This window comes from Crocodylus siamensis, chromosome 7, assembly GCF_052110815.1.
Source record: "Crocodylus siamensis isolate JL-2025a chromosome 7, ASM5211081v1, whole genome shotgun sequence".
NCBI classification, from domain to species: domain Eukaryota; kingdom Metazoa; phylum Chordata; order Crocodylia; family Crocodylidae; genus Crocodylus; species Crocodylus siamensis.
In genome coordinates this window covers 76,519,422-76,532,054 of record NC_143401.1, presented here as the reverse complement: position 1 = coordinate 76,532,054, position 12,633 = coordinate 76,519,422, and positions in this window count along the sequence as shown.

Sequence of the window (12,633 nt, the reverse complement as noted above, 5' to 3'; positions counted from 1 at the left end):
CTGATATGATTATGTATTGACAATTTACAAAATTATTGTCATTAAAATGTGTCAGAGGGGAAAATGTTTGGAATACAGAGAGGATCATTTGATTTGAAATTAAAGTTTGTGCAGCTTAAGAAAAATATTTTAAATACTCTTGATATTGTTTGACGTGGAGAAAAGCTATCTCATGCTTTGTGTTTGATATGGGAGAAGTGTCAAAAGCTATTCACTTTATTGGCTTTAGTTAATTATAAATGCATACTGGTGTGATAATAGACTAGCTAAACTTAAAAGTGCTTCCTGAATATATAAAATGTTGGGTTTTGGCTCACACTTGAGGAAGTATTTTAACTCGTCCTGATCCAGTTCAATGAAATGGTCCTGTGAAATTCTACTACTGGTAACTAGCAGTGGACATGTATGTATAGCATTTTTTGTGGTAATAAATATCAGAACCACACTAACTAAATTCTTATTTTAAGAAATCTAAATTCCCAGGACAGCTATTTTTTCTAAAATAAAAAGTTATTAAATGATGTAGAGTATTTGATAAAAAGAAGAAAAGTTTACAACACACAACTGACATGCCTGCACTAAATTTAGTTTGATGGAATGAGGGCAACTAATTGAAACTTGCTAGGACTCAAAACAGTGAAAAGGACAAATTTTCAGAAAAGTGCTATATTTCATATGAGCACAAGTGAATGACATGCAGAGAATAAGAAATGATCCTGAATGACCTAGTTCATGGGTTAAAAAAATTAAGACCATAAGTTACTAGTATATAGCCTCAGTTTTTCACTTACTTCTACCTATGAATCTAATGTGCTGAATATGTTTTGTTTCATTATTCAGAGTAGTAATTAAGTCATATTAGTTGAAGATTGGCTGCCTAATGAATGGTTTAGTAGTATCTTACCATATAAATGCAAGATTATTTTTTAGGCAATAATGTGATTTTTTAAAAATTTTGTAATGAAGTTTTTGTGCAGAAGTGGGATTTTGCAGTACTTAAAGGTGAAGGAACACTTATAACAAAAAATATATAGGCAGCTTATGTCATAAATTACTATGAAATCTTGCCCTTTACACTTTGGATTTGGTGGAAAATGTGCTCAGAATAATTTTTAAATAAAAAAGAATGAGTATCTTCCAATCAAAGTTGAGCCAAAACAGCATAACTTTGAGCTAAAGGATAAATCATTAGCTTTACTTATAAAGTTAACTTGACTAAGTTAACATTAAGGTTAACATTGACTAAGTATCTAAATCTTTGAAGAGCCAAGTGAGGTCAATCCTACTATTCTTACTCATACCACAGCCTGGCATTGTTATATGACAGAGGGCATGAACTACAAAGGTAGTCCAATATTTTATTGATAGGTGAAGATTAAAAATTGTTTGTTTCTGTTGATTAGCACTATAGCTGCCATTGCAGTCACTGGAAGCTGAAACATTAAGCACTTCCCAGAGAAGGCCCTGAGCAAGATCTGATAGATATAACAGCAGTTCTTCTGACCATTATTATATCTAAGACACTGTAAGAAGCAGAGTCTGCCTTTATGTCCCGTCTTCTAATACATCTTCTCTTTCCATGGGGAAGAAGTTGGGAGATCAGTGATCAATATGTGCTGTAATGTTTCTCTTCTTTCTTAGGACCCCATGGAGGACTCTTTTCAGGGTTCAGGTTTTTCCTGGTGCATGTCTGGGACTAGTGCTGCAGAGTGAGGCACATTTTTTGCCCTCAGCCTTGGAGGGGGAGGCATTAATACAGTGTAACTTAGTACAGGCCCCTTTGTTCATTTGCAGGACTCCAGAAGTTGGAGGGAGAGGGTAGAAAAGTGGGGTGCCAGAAGAAGCAGAGGATGCATTGGGAGGGAAGTGGGAAGTGTTGCCAAGAGGCTTGATGTAGCAAAGAAGTTCTATTGATCAGAAAGTACAGATGACTTTCTGTTAATGATGAGTTCACCTGAGATTTAGGGTTTGAACTAGCTGTTTCCCTGTATCAAGGGAGGGTACATGATGAGTCCTCTGATGGAACAATGTAAAGGTGACTCAAGAAAACATGAAAGGGTTTTTGTTCACTCTCTTCTAAGGATTTTTTTATGTGTGGGTGAGGCTTTCAGGCCTTATGATAGTAAATTACTTTTGATGCTGAAATTCTAGTAAAGCAGTTAAAGTACCTTACACAAAAAATACTTTTGCCAGAGGTGCAACATTATTATGAAATTCCAGAAAACATATGTGGCTCCAGCAATCTCTATCAGGCTCTTACTCTATGAATCTATGGTAGAAACTCTGATTTCTGATAATCAAAGGTATTGTCTTGTCTTTAAGATAAGAAACAAGGTCTTATCTTGTTTCTATAGAAAGCAATGGAAAAACTACCATCCTACCATCCTCTTTACTATTTCAGATATGTAGGGCTCGTTCGTGCATTAGTAAGTCAAAAAGTCAAAGAGTATTTGACACCTTGAAGGGTTCAGTTAAAATTTAGGGTCCAATTTTGTAGTTCATATTTACATGAGAAGTCCAAGTTGCATCAGTGGGGCTAGTCGTGCAATCCAAGGCTGAGTGATCTAGCTTACTCAGTGCAATAACTTATAGGAAATCAATTCTCTAAAGAAAACAGCAAAAACATTTTTCATTTAAAATTAGATTTGTTTCCTTTTTATGTGTATTTAACGCTTTCCCTTGCATCTTGTCTGTTGTTCACATCTGCTTTAGACACTGTTTAAAGATATGTGGACCGTGTATAGATGAAAGGAAAGGCGTATGTGCACGACACTTTAAAGTGGGCTAAATGCTTTTGCACCACTTTAATAGTATCAGTGTTTGCATGTCTCGGTGGTGTATTGCACATTAATTCCAGCCCCTGTAGGAAATTTGGTGGCATAATGCGCCTTCGAGGAATTTTAGTTTGCTGCCCCTACAGCTGCAGAGTGAAGCACCGGGCTCCATGCAGCTCTATAGTAGGAAGCCCTGCTGGCAGCCTGGCAGCAGCCTGGGAAAGCAGGCTCCACCCAAAAAAAGTGGTGAGCCTGATCTTTTTCCCTCCAACCCCTTCTGGAGCCTGCCTGCCTGAGCTGTGCTGTGGCCTGGTGCTTCCCTGCATGGCTGCGGTGCCTCCTGGGACCACCTGAGTTGGGTGCCTACGGGAGGGTGCCGTCTGGTGTGGGGGCCACTGCCATGGAGGGAAGCACCCCCTGCAACCCAGGTACTGCTCTGCCCGCCAGCAGCTCGCCCTCCCCTCCCTGCTGGACAGGCAAGTAAATCAGAGGGGTGTATGCATGAGAAGGGGGTTTAATCAGCCCTAAATGGAAGCGGTGTTTTTTAAAACCCACTGCTTCAATTTAGGACCCCCATTTCATCTACACATGCCCAAAGATCTGCAGTCCTGCAGGTGAATCTAGCACAGCATAAAAATTGCACTACTGAACCTGTTTAATATACTGTATATGAGCTAACATTTTGGCAATAAGGCATGCACTTGGGTTTTTTGCTTTTTCTTTCAAGGCTTTCCCCAGCATTCAATGCTGTAGAAGTGTTACTATAATCTATCGGAAGAGATAGAGTAAAACATGTGTTGTCCACCAGCCCTGGGAAGGAAATCCCCCCCTCCCCCACCTTTGTTTGTTTATTTGTTTATTTTTAATCTCCTTTGCGTTAAAATTGTTCTCACTTTGGAAATCCCAGTCGTGGGAGTTTTAAAAACATTTTCTTTGCAACTAAAACTATATAATTAGTAACAGAGTTTATGCAGAAAAAATGGGCAAAAATCTCACTTTGGCTTGTGGAGTTTCTTTCATGTATATGAAAGATCTCTTTTCCCTAGCTCAGTGATGTTCAAGGAGATATTTAGTCCTCTGTCGTGTTTGAAACTGAAAGGTCTTTTTTTTTGTTGTTGAACCTTTTAACTATTTAAATGCAGAGCAGTCTGATAAAAGCTATTAATTAAACTGGCATTAAAACCACAGCTTTAAAACATCCAAGGTAGTGCTTTAAGTGTATGAGTATGGTAGTTGTTTGCCAAAATATTCAAAGGTTTCACAGAAGAGAAGAAAAAAGAAAACTGAAACAGAGTAGCCTGCATTTCAAAGTTTATTGGAAATAATTCTTTTGGACTCAGTCTTCCTTATCTATATGTCAGTGGGAGTTTTGCCATTTACTTTAATGGGAACCGGATCAGGCCCTTAGGGTGTTTGGTCCTCAGTTACAAGTTAGCGCTCACTCTAATCACCTTGTTCTCTAAAGGAAATAGATACTAAACAGGAACCATCTGGTAATACATTCATACCTCTTAATTACAATGTTTTGAGTGGCACCTAAATAAATTTCATTTACAAGCACATGACTGCTTGTCAAAAGCTCTGTTGATAATTTTATTATTGTAGTATACCTTCCTGCTTAATTATCCAGGTCCAGTAAAGTTAGAGATATTTAGATTTATAGAAAAATATTGTTTGTTAAAAAGATGGAAACCTAGCTTTTATGCAACGCATATTTTTAAATAATGTGTTGTTATTTTTTTTTTTTTTGCAACTATTAGACAGATCTTTAAATGCCAGTATGGTTCTTATTGCCTTTCAGTAGATACAGTCTATAGAAGACAGTGATTTCTTTGTAAACAGAACAAGTGGATATAGTTCTACAGAACGTCTGTTGTTGTTTTAAATTGTCTGTGGTAGTTATTGTATGATCTACATGTTCTTCTACAGATGTACTGGAGCATTTAGACAATTTTCTCTTTGTAAGCTGCAGGAACAAATCAATATTATAAAGAGGCTAGGTGAATCACTGAATTAGTGTGCTGGCTTTTCACCTCTATATCCCTGGGTCTAAATCCCTGTCAGTAGTTACAGGAGGAGATGAGCCTGAGACTCAGAGCTCAATTCAGGCTCCAGACTGGAACTTCCCCAAAATTAAATCTTCAGAATTGAAGGTTTTGGTTTCAGACTATCTGTAGTCACAGGTGAAAATGACTTTGGTAGTCTCATACTAATCTCTTGTGGAAATTAGTCTGTATTACAAAATCAACATATAATTTGGCACAATTCAGCATGATTGGCAGTCTTTTCTATAGAAAAGCCCAAGACTGAAATAGCTGAGGCGTTGCACGTTCAGGATGGAAGGGTGTATGCAGAGAGGCGAGAGTGAGCTGTGCCTGCTCATATCAAGCCTAGTTATGACTACTGTTATTACTCCCTCTCTGAATCCCAAACTTTCCAATAAAATTAAATCAAATATAAACTGGGAAGAATCTGTTGGAGTTATACAAGAATATAAAGTGGTTTAATTAGTCAAGTAAACATATGAGTTTTTCTTCATTGTATTGCGTTGCCCCTCTGTCTGATTTACAGCTAGCTAGAAAGACTTGATGGGGAGCAAAGTCCTGAAGAAAAGTGATTATGCTGGAACGCATTTTTTCTAAAGGAAAGTATGTTTCTCATTCTCTTGGCAGCTTTTTCAAGCGCAACCTAAAATCATTCAGGATAAATATGGAAATTAGATAACCTGTTTTATACCCCATACAGCAGGTGGTCAAGATAACCATTGCATGAATTCCTGTGTTCCCCGGACATATAAATTGTTTCAACCTCATTCCTTTTTTTTAATTACTGGGTGTTTGTACAGCACCTAACACAAGAGGCCATAGTTCTGGTAAAGACTAGATTCTGGAATATTACTAATTTGGGGGTGTAAATTCTGCTAATAAGTTGTTAATGTGCTATTGTTTTCTACTGTTCTTCCAAACAAGGGAAAACAAGAGGAGATTAAAAGTGTGTGTGTGTGTAGGGGGGGGGGGGGAGAGGGGGAAGAGGGGGATAAGATGAAGTAAAAAATATATAAGAAACGTGTAGCCTTTTTTGGCTATTTGCTTGGAATGAGCTTACATACCTATTCCAGGGTTGCATAAAAATGAAATATCCTTAATTCTAAATTGAGAAATTCTAGTGCTGTTCAGAGTATTCCATAATGCCTGTGTAACCACTGATGTATTTTTCATCATAAAATAACTTCCACTGTAAGTCTTTACCTAAATACATAAGAACATTGGACCAAAAAAAAAAATCTTCAAACAGTTTTTAAAGTGCATTTAAAAATAATGAGGTTCAGTTAAAATAGGAACTGAAGTGATCATCCTAAAACCAGCTTGTACAGCCGGATGTCAGAATTGTTAGCTATCTGATTGGAAGGGAGGAGATCCACGATATACAGCCTTCTATTATAATGCACAATGTAATATCTGGATTTGCAGCTGATATTTAGAGAGGGCACTTGCTTTACTTCTGAGATTAAAGGCAAATGCTCTCTTTTAAAAATGAAGTCATGCTGTGTTTTGCACCTTTTGACACTTATTAACTTAGGTCATTAAAAAAGAGGCTAATTAAAAAAGAATGTAAAACAAAAGAGTCATTTGTCTATTGCAGAGCTCAGTTCTTCATGTACACTGACTGGAGGCAGTCTCTGTTTAAACCTTGGGTACAGAAAGCAATGATAGCCACTAGGGCATGCTTGGAGCTTGTCATGGCTTTTGGCGAGACTGTGGTCCGGCTCATTATGCACCTCATAAAGAAGAGAAGTCATTGTCATCAAAATTAGCTGAAGCTGGAATTTACATTCATGGAAATTTTGGTTTCACCACTGTCCTTCGGGGCTGGACAATAAAGGAAACCTTTTACCAGCTGCAGTTAAAGTAAGTGAAGTTCAATAAATGCTTAGTGCTTCATTAAGGCATTTCCGAACATACTGTGCTATATGTAAGTGATATTTTACAACCGATGAGAATATTGTACAAACAGCTTGCGAAGTTCACTAGTTTCTGGTTTACAAGATACAATGCTGCACATCAAAAAATATATTAGAAAAAGACCACCCTTTAATAAGCACTGTGTTTATCCCCTAAAGATGCTTCTGTTCCTCTAAAGCCATGATTTTCAACTAGGGTGCTTTGGCACTCTGGGTTGCTGCCAGATCCTTTAAAGGGTGATGCGAGATGTGAGGAGATAAGCCCAGCTCAGCCTTCTCCCTGCCTGTATGATCTTCCACCCCTACTGCCCAGCTTCTGTGTAAGGAGGTAAGCACTGTAAAATATCAATTCATTTTTTAAATTGGGTATCACTCAATTCACCAAAGTTACGGACAGGTGCCTTGAGTCCAGTGAAAGGTGCCTTGAGTCCAGAAAGGTTAAGGACTATTGCTCTAAACAGACCAAGTGTTTTCTCCTTCATAAAGACATAGTCTTTTCACCAAAAAAATAAAAATTAATTTACTAAAGTTTTCTGTGGTGCCGGTCTGATTCAATATTTAGTTTTTCAGAGTATTTGGAACAAAACTGTTACCAGGTTTTGTTGCAAATTTGAATTCCAAGGGATGATTGCCAGTCCAAAGTTTTGTTAGGAGCCCTCAATCTTCCCAGACATCCCAAAACTTTAGACGATTGTTTAGATATGGTAGAGTTCAGTTGTGCCCCTGTAAATCCTGACTACTCTACTTTGTGAATTTCTGCTTACAATCAGGAAATGTTTGAAAATGGCATTCCCAAAAAGGAGTGTTTCAGAGTTAAGGTTTGTGTTAAGTAAAAATAAAAATCTGGTGAGCACAGAGTCATTCTGAAACCAAGATTCATTAAGATGTTGGAAGCTGTGCCTTACCATAAGAAGAAGAGTCTCATTGGTTTCAATAGGACTGCTCATAAGCATGTGAATAAGTGGTGTCCTAAATTAGAATATTTCGTGAAAACTACAAAGTAGTAAATGAAATGGGGAACAGATTTACAACCAAATGGCAATGAGCACGACAAGTGCACACTGCGTATCAGGATTTGGCCTATGTGCATAGAAAAGACTTTGGAGAATTTGGTAATATAGAACATCAGCTCCAAGGATGCTGTCCCACCCTGGAGATAGCGCAACATAATTGGACTTTATCAATGCTGTGGAAACGTCTTAGCTTCTCGGAGGCCCTGGGAAGGCATTGCTGAACTCTCTTCCTCTGTGATCAAGTGCAGGATCAGGACAGAAAAGTGAATTGTATCAGGGTGCACATATGGAGGAGCAGGAGGGTAGAAAAGACGAGGAAATTTTGGGTATATCCACTCCAATTAATTATTGATTCACTCCAGATCTCAGTTATGGTCTTTTTTTTTTCTGTACATCAGCAATCCAGAAACCCAGCTAGCCAAAGTAGCCAGCCAAGCACTGGCAAGAGTGCTACTGCATAGTCAGCTACTTGTTTCCCCTCCTAGCCAAAAAAGGTCCTGGTTGGCAGCCAGCAGAGATGAGAGGGGAATCGAAAAGGAAAAGATATTACGAAAACTTGGATGCCAAATCGCTTAGTGTAATTTCCTGATTAAAAAATAACCTTGTGTAGGATAAAAGGGTTAATAATGTCTGCAAAAAAGCAACTGGCACTACTAGGGCTTCATTCATTGCAAGAAGGGAATTGAACCTGTTTTGTGCTGGAATCTGGCTGTAACCAGAATATCCTGCAGGAAGCAGTCATTTAAAACAAGCCATTTTTTGTTCTGGAATATAATTAATACATCAGGTCATGTTTTGTACTGCCAGTGGCGTGTTTATTACATTATTACTTCACAGACATTTTTTGCTGTAGTCCAGGAGTTAGGAGTCACTGGCATTCTTGCAGAACTATCCCATTTAAGCAGGGTAGGTTTATACCTAGTCTGTGAATATTCATGTCTACTGAAAATAATAACAGTATTATTGTTGTTGAAATCTTCAGGGAAGCTAGCTGCCAGTAAGAGATTATTTAAAGCAGGTTCTCCCACCACCCCTCCCCAATGAAAATGCTCAGAAAAATCCTTATAGACAGATAGGCACAGGTTTTTTCTAAAGCTGTGTTTCCAAGGATAAAATCTTACTTGCAAAGATCCTTATTACATGTCTATACCCTTAAGCTGCTGAGATGACACCACCGCTTACAGGTGGTAGAGTGAAAGCAAGCAAAAGAACCAAACCCCTAAAGTCTCAAGTCACTGCAATCATCTTCAACTCCCAAATTGTCCTGGAAGGAGAATAGCATCGGATTTGTCTTAGGCTGTTTGGCCAAACTGGGGCACAGATGGGATAATGACTTTTACAAACAGCATTTTGATGAGAGGAGGGGAGAAGGAATCATATGTAAAATGCACAAAGGCTGCATAAACACACTGATGCCTGCAGCTGGAACAAACTAAAAAGATGTTTAATAATTTAGAACCAAGCAGGCAGGGCCTGTGCAGCTGTTGTGTGCAGGGGACCATGAAAGTCTTCCATTTGACAGCTGGCTCCATCTTTCCCCAGTTGCTACGTGGAGAAGAGAATGCAGATTTGGGATTAGCCAATCCCTGTTACCCTTGCCCATCTGCCACCAAGACCCCCAGCTCTGACTCCTCTCGGTAGAGAAGCACATACATAAAAAAGTCCACACTCTCCCAAACATATGTATGCATCAGTATCAGCCGTCAGCCGTTCCGAGGATCTGTTGACATGCCGCCAGTACATGGCTGCTGTCGTTTTTGCTGCAGGGCACATTTTGCATTTCACACATTTGCAGAAATACAAAATGCTGTTGGATGCAAACAATTCAGGGCCTAATTGGCTGAATTACTTCAATGTTACCTTGTGTCCCCCACCTGATTAACATAGCTCAGCTGGGAGGGCTGGGAAAGAAGGAGGAAAGAGGGATTTGGAGGGCAGGTGAAGCTATGTTTGCCCATGAAAGCGAGATCCTTAGCAAAGTCCCAGCTGAGATCCAGCAGGCCTGTGCCAGGCAGATAGCTGTTAGCAGGAGGGAAGCTTCATAGATGGTTGCATTCTTTTACAAGAATATACTCATATAGGTTTTTCTTCTGTTTAACAAATAGTTCATAGCATGGCTATGGCATGATGCAAGTAAGTATTTCTGCTTAAATGTTCCTTTTGTAAGACAGGGGGAAAAAAAAATCACTGGATGGAAGGCTTCCACCTTGCTCCCCCGCCTCTGAATAGTGGCGGGGGGGACAGTACAAGTAGAAAAGAACAAGGAAGCAATGGGTCTCTTGTAATACCATGCCAGCGAAGCAGAGCTTTGCCAAGGTATAATGGTACATTTTGACAATAGCTTAGATCATGTGGAACTGTCTTTTAGCCAATCTTATCATTGTCTTCCTGCCAGCAGAATGTACAGAAATAAGCCAGGAGGTTTCTTCTTGTGGTGATGTGTGTGCATTTGTTTGTTTCTTTTAAATTGTAAACATATTTAAAAAAATTAAAGGCTTACTAATCCTGACCCCATGTTAATACCAGAATAACAGAACCCACAGAGGAACTAATAATCATTATTAGAGCCTATTCCAAAATTGCATTCTATTATTATTAATGAGGCAGATTAGCATTTTTTCTTATTCAAAAGAATTTAAAGAGCTTGGGAAAGATGCAACAATTATGAAGCTAAGAAAGAATTTTTTTTAATGACAAAACATTCTAAAATGGATAAGGATTTGGTCTTTATTTTTTATTTGTTCTGTTTTGCTGAGAAATCATTTTATTCCCGTTGAATTCTCCACATAAATATTTACATGCAATTTGCATTTTCACACCGCCTGTTCAAAATAATGTTCTGTACTGGGAATTTTTTTTTAAAGTAATACAGCTTATGGGGGAAAGATAAACTGATTGTTAAATAAGGAAATTGTCTTTCGCATTGACATAACTGGAGAAGAAAGAAGAGTTTGAAAATCGGTGCTATAATTTTAAAAAATGGAATTGCTAACCAAATTGCTTGGCTATAAATCCTGTCCTTATTAAGGCGTCTCTTACATTTATTTGTATTCAGGACAATTTTCCATTCTATTCCTTTTCAGGGGAAAATAAGGGGAAAAATGCTTTTCATTGTCAATACTGTCTGGTTTTCAAGCTGAATGGCTGAGCTGTACAACCCAAATTGATGCCAGGCTATCAAAGTGTTTACCACAATAAGTTCTCTCAAGCAGCTGGCTTTATAATGCTGAGAGCTAGCTATTTTTTCCTTGACTACCATTACTATGACTATACCCAAAAGTCTAGACAAAACTGATGAAATCATCACCTCTGAAAGATGTAATTACATCATATGCTTTAAATTCTAAAATTCATTTTGCCACAAGAATATCCCTTTATCTCTCTCTATCCTGGAATTAAACAGCAGCAGGCATGTGCCTGGGAAATCTTTCTATCAGAGAGAAGGGGCTCATCTTATCAGAAAGGGAGAGATGAGGGGCTGGGAGGTAGGACTACATAGGTAGATGATTCAGAATTTATGAGGTATTGATTCTGAACATTATCATCTTGTTCTCTCCGTTTTAACATTTGTATATCAGAGCTGCCTCTTCTTTCTGTAGTTCCATCCTCTGCTGCAATCTGCCCTCCCTTTCCCCTCGGGTAATGATACTGCTGCAAGCTTCCTCACAGAAGTGCCTGGACAGTGCAAACCATGGCTTCGTTGGAGATAAAGAGCTCATTGATTATGATGACCTCTTTTCACCTCTCCCTTCCCTTTTCAAATATTTAAAAGAATGCTGCAGGTATCTAATAAGCCTGGACTAGGAAACTCTCCACTTGGTCTTAGATTGCAGGAATATTTGAACTGCTCTGATGTGGACTGCTGCTTTAGGGATCTAAATATTCAGCTGCCATAGAAATGCTCTTTAGCTGACCCTAAATTTGTACCATAATGTCCCTCCGTGGCTAGATGGTTAATGCCAGAGGTGTAATCCCTTGGGCTTACTTTTATTTATGTTTCAGACTGGCTTCCTTTCTTGAAAGTGTGCACTTGTAAAATCCATTTTCTTTCCCACCCCAACTGATTGTGCTATAATTTTTATTCTTGCTTCATCAGCAGCCCCTAGATTTACAATTAGGTACAAAAACCTATGTTAAGGTTGTGACACACACAAAAGCAGAGAGATTCAAAGTTAAGGGTGAAATACCACCCTTAATTCACTGCCAGCTTTCCCCCCGCTTCTCTTTTTCTTTTCTAGAAGGAAAGAAAAGAAGAAGAAGAACCAATGTAACATTCAGGAAAATGTAAAAATCTGATAGCACTAGCTAGAGCCAGTTACAGGGCAGCTAGCCACTGTAAAAGCTTCCACTTCAACCAATTCTGCCAAATTCCAGTGCACTCAAAGGCTGACCTGCTGCAACCCCATTTCAGGGTTGGGTGTCTCTTCAGTAGATACTGCCAATTACAGGAAATGATGCCAAATTATTTGGCAGATTTGTGTCATGGACAAACATCCAGTCATAGATTTGCACTAGTTTCCTTAATGTAATTACCACAGCAATAATATGTTATTTAAATAAGAAAATATTTTTACCATGGAAAGCAGAGGAGTGACAAGAAGAAGTTGTATCCTCAAACAATTGATCTCATTTCACCAGTGATATAGGGAGGTTTCGTTCATGACTGTATTTGGTACTTGTGAGGGAGAGAAGGAGCCGTCGGGCTCCGAAACTCCTTTCCCCGGCGCAGGCACGGTACAGCCCCTGTCTCAGACCCAGAGCACGGGGCGTGAACATACCTCTTGCAGGTGTACGGAGGTAGTAGGGGCCCAGACCGAGGGGACCAGTATAAAGGAGACGCCGGCGCTAGGCAGAGCCCTGGCAGAACTGAAAGAGCCCAGCAGGG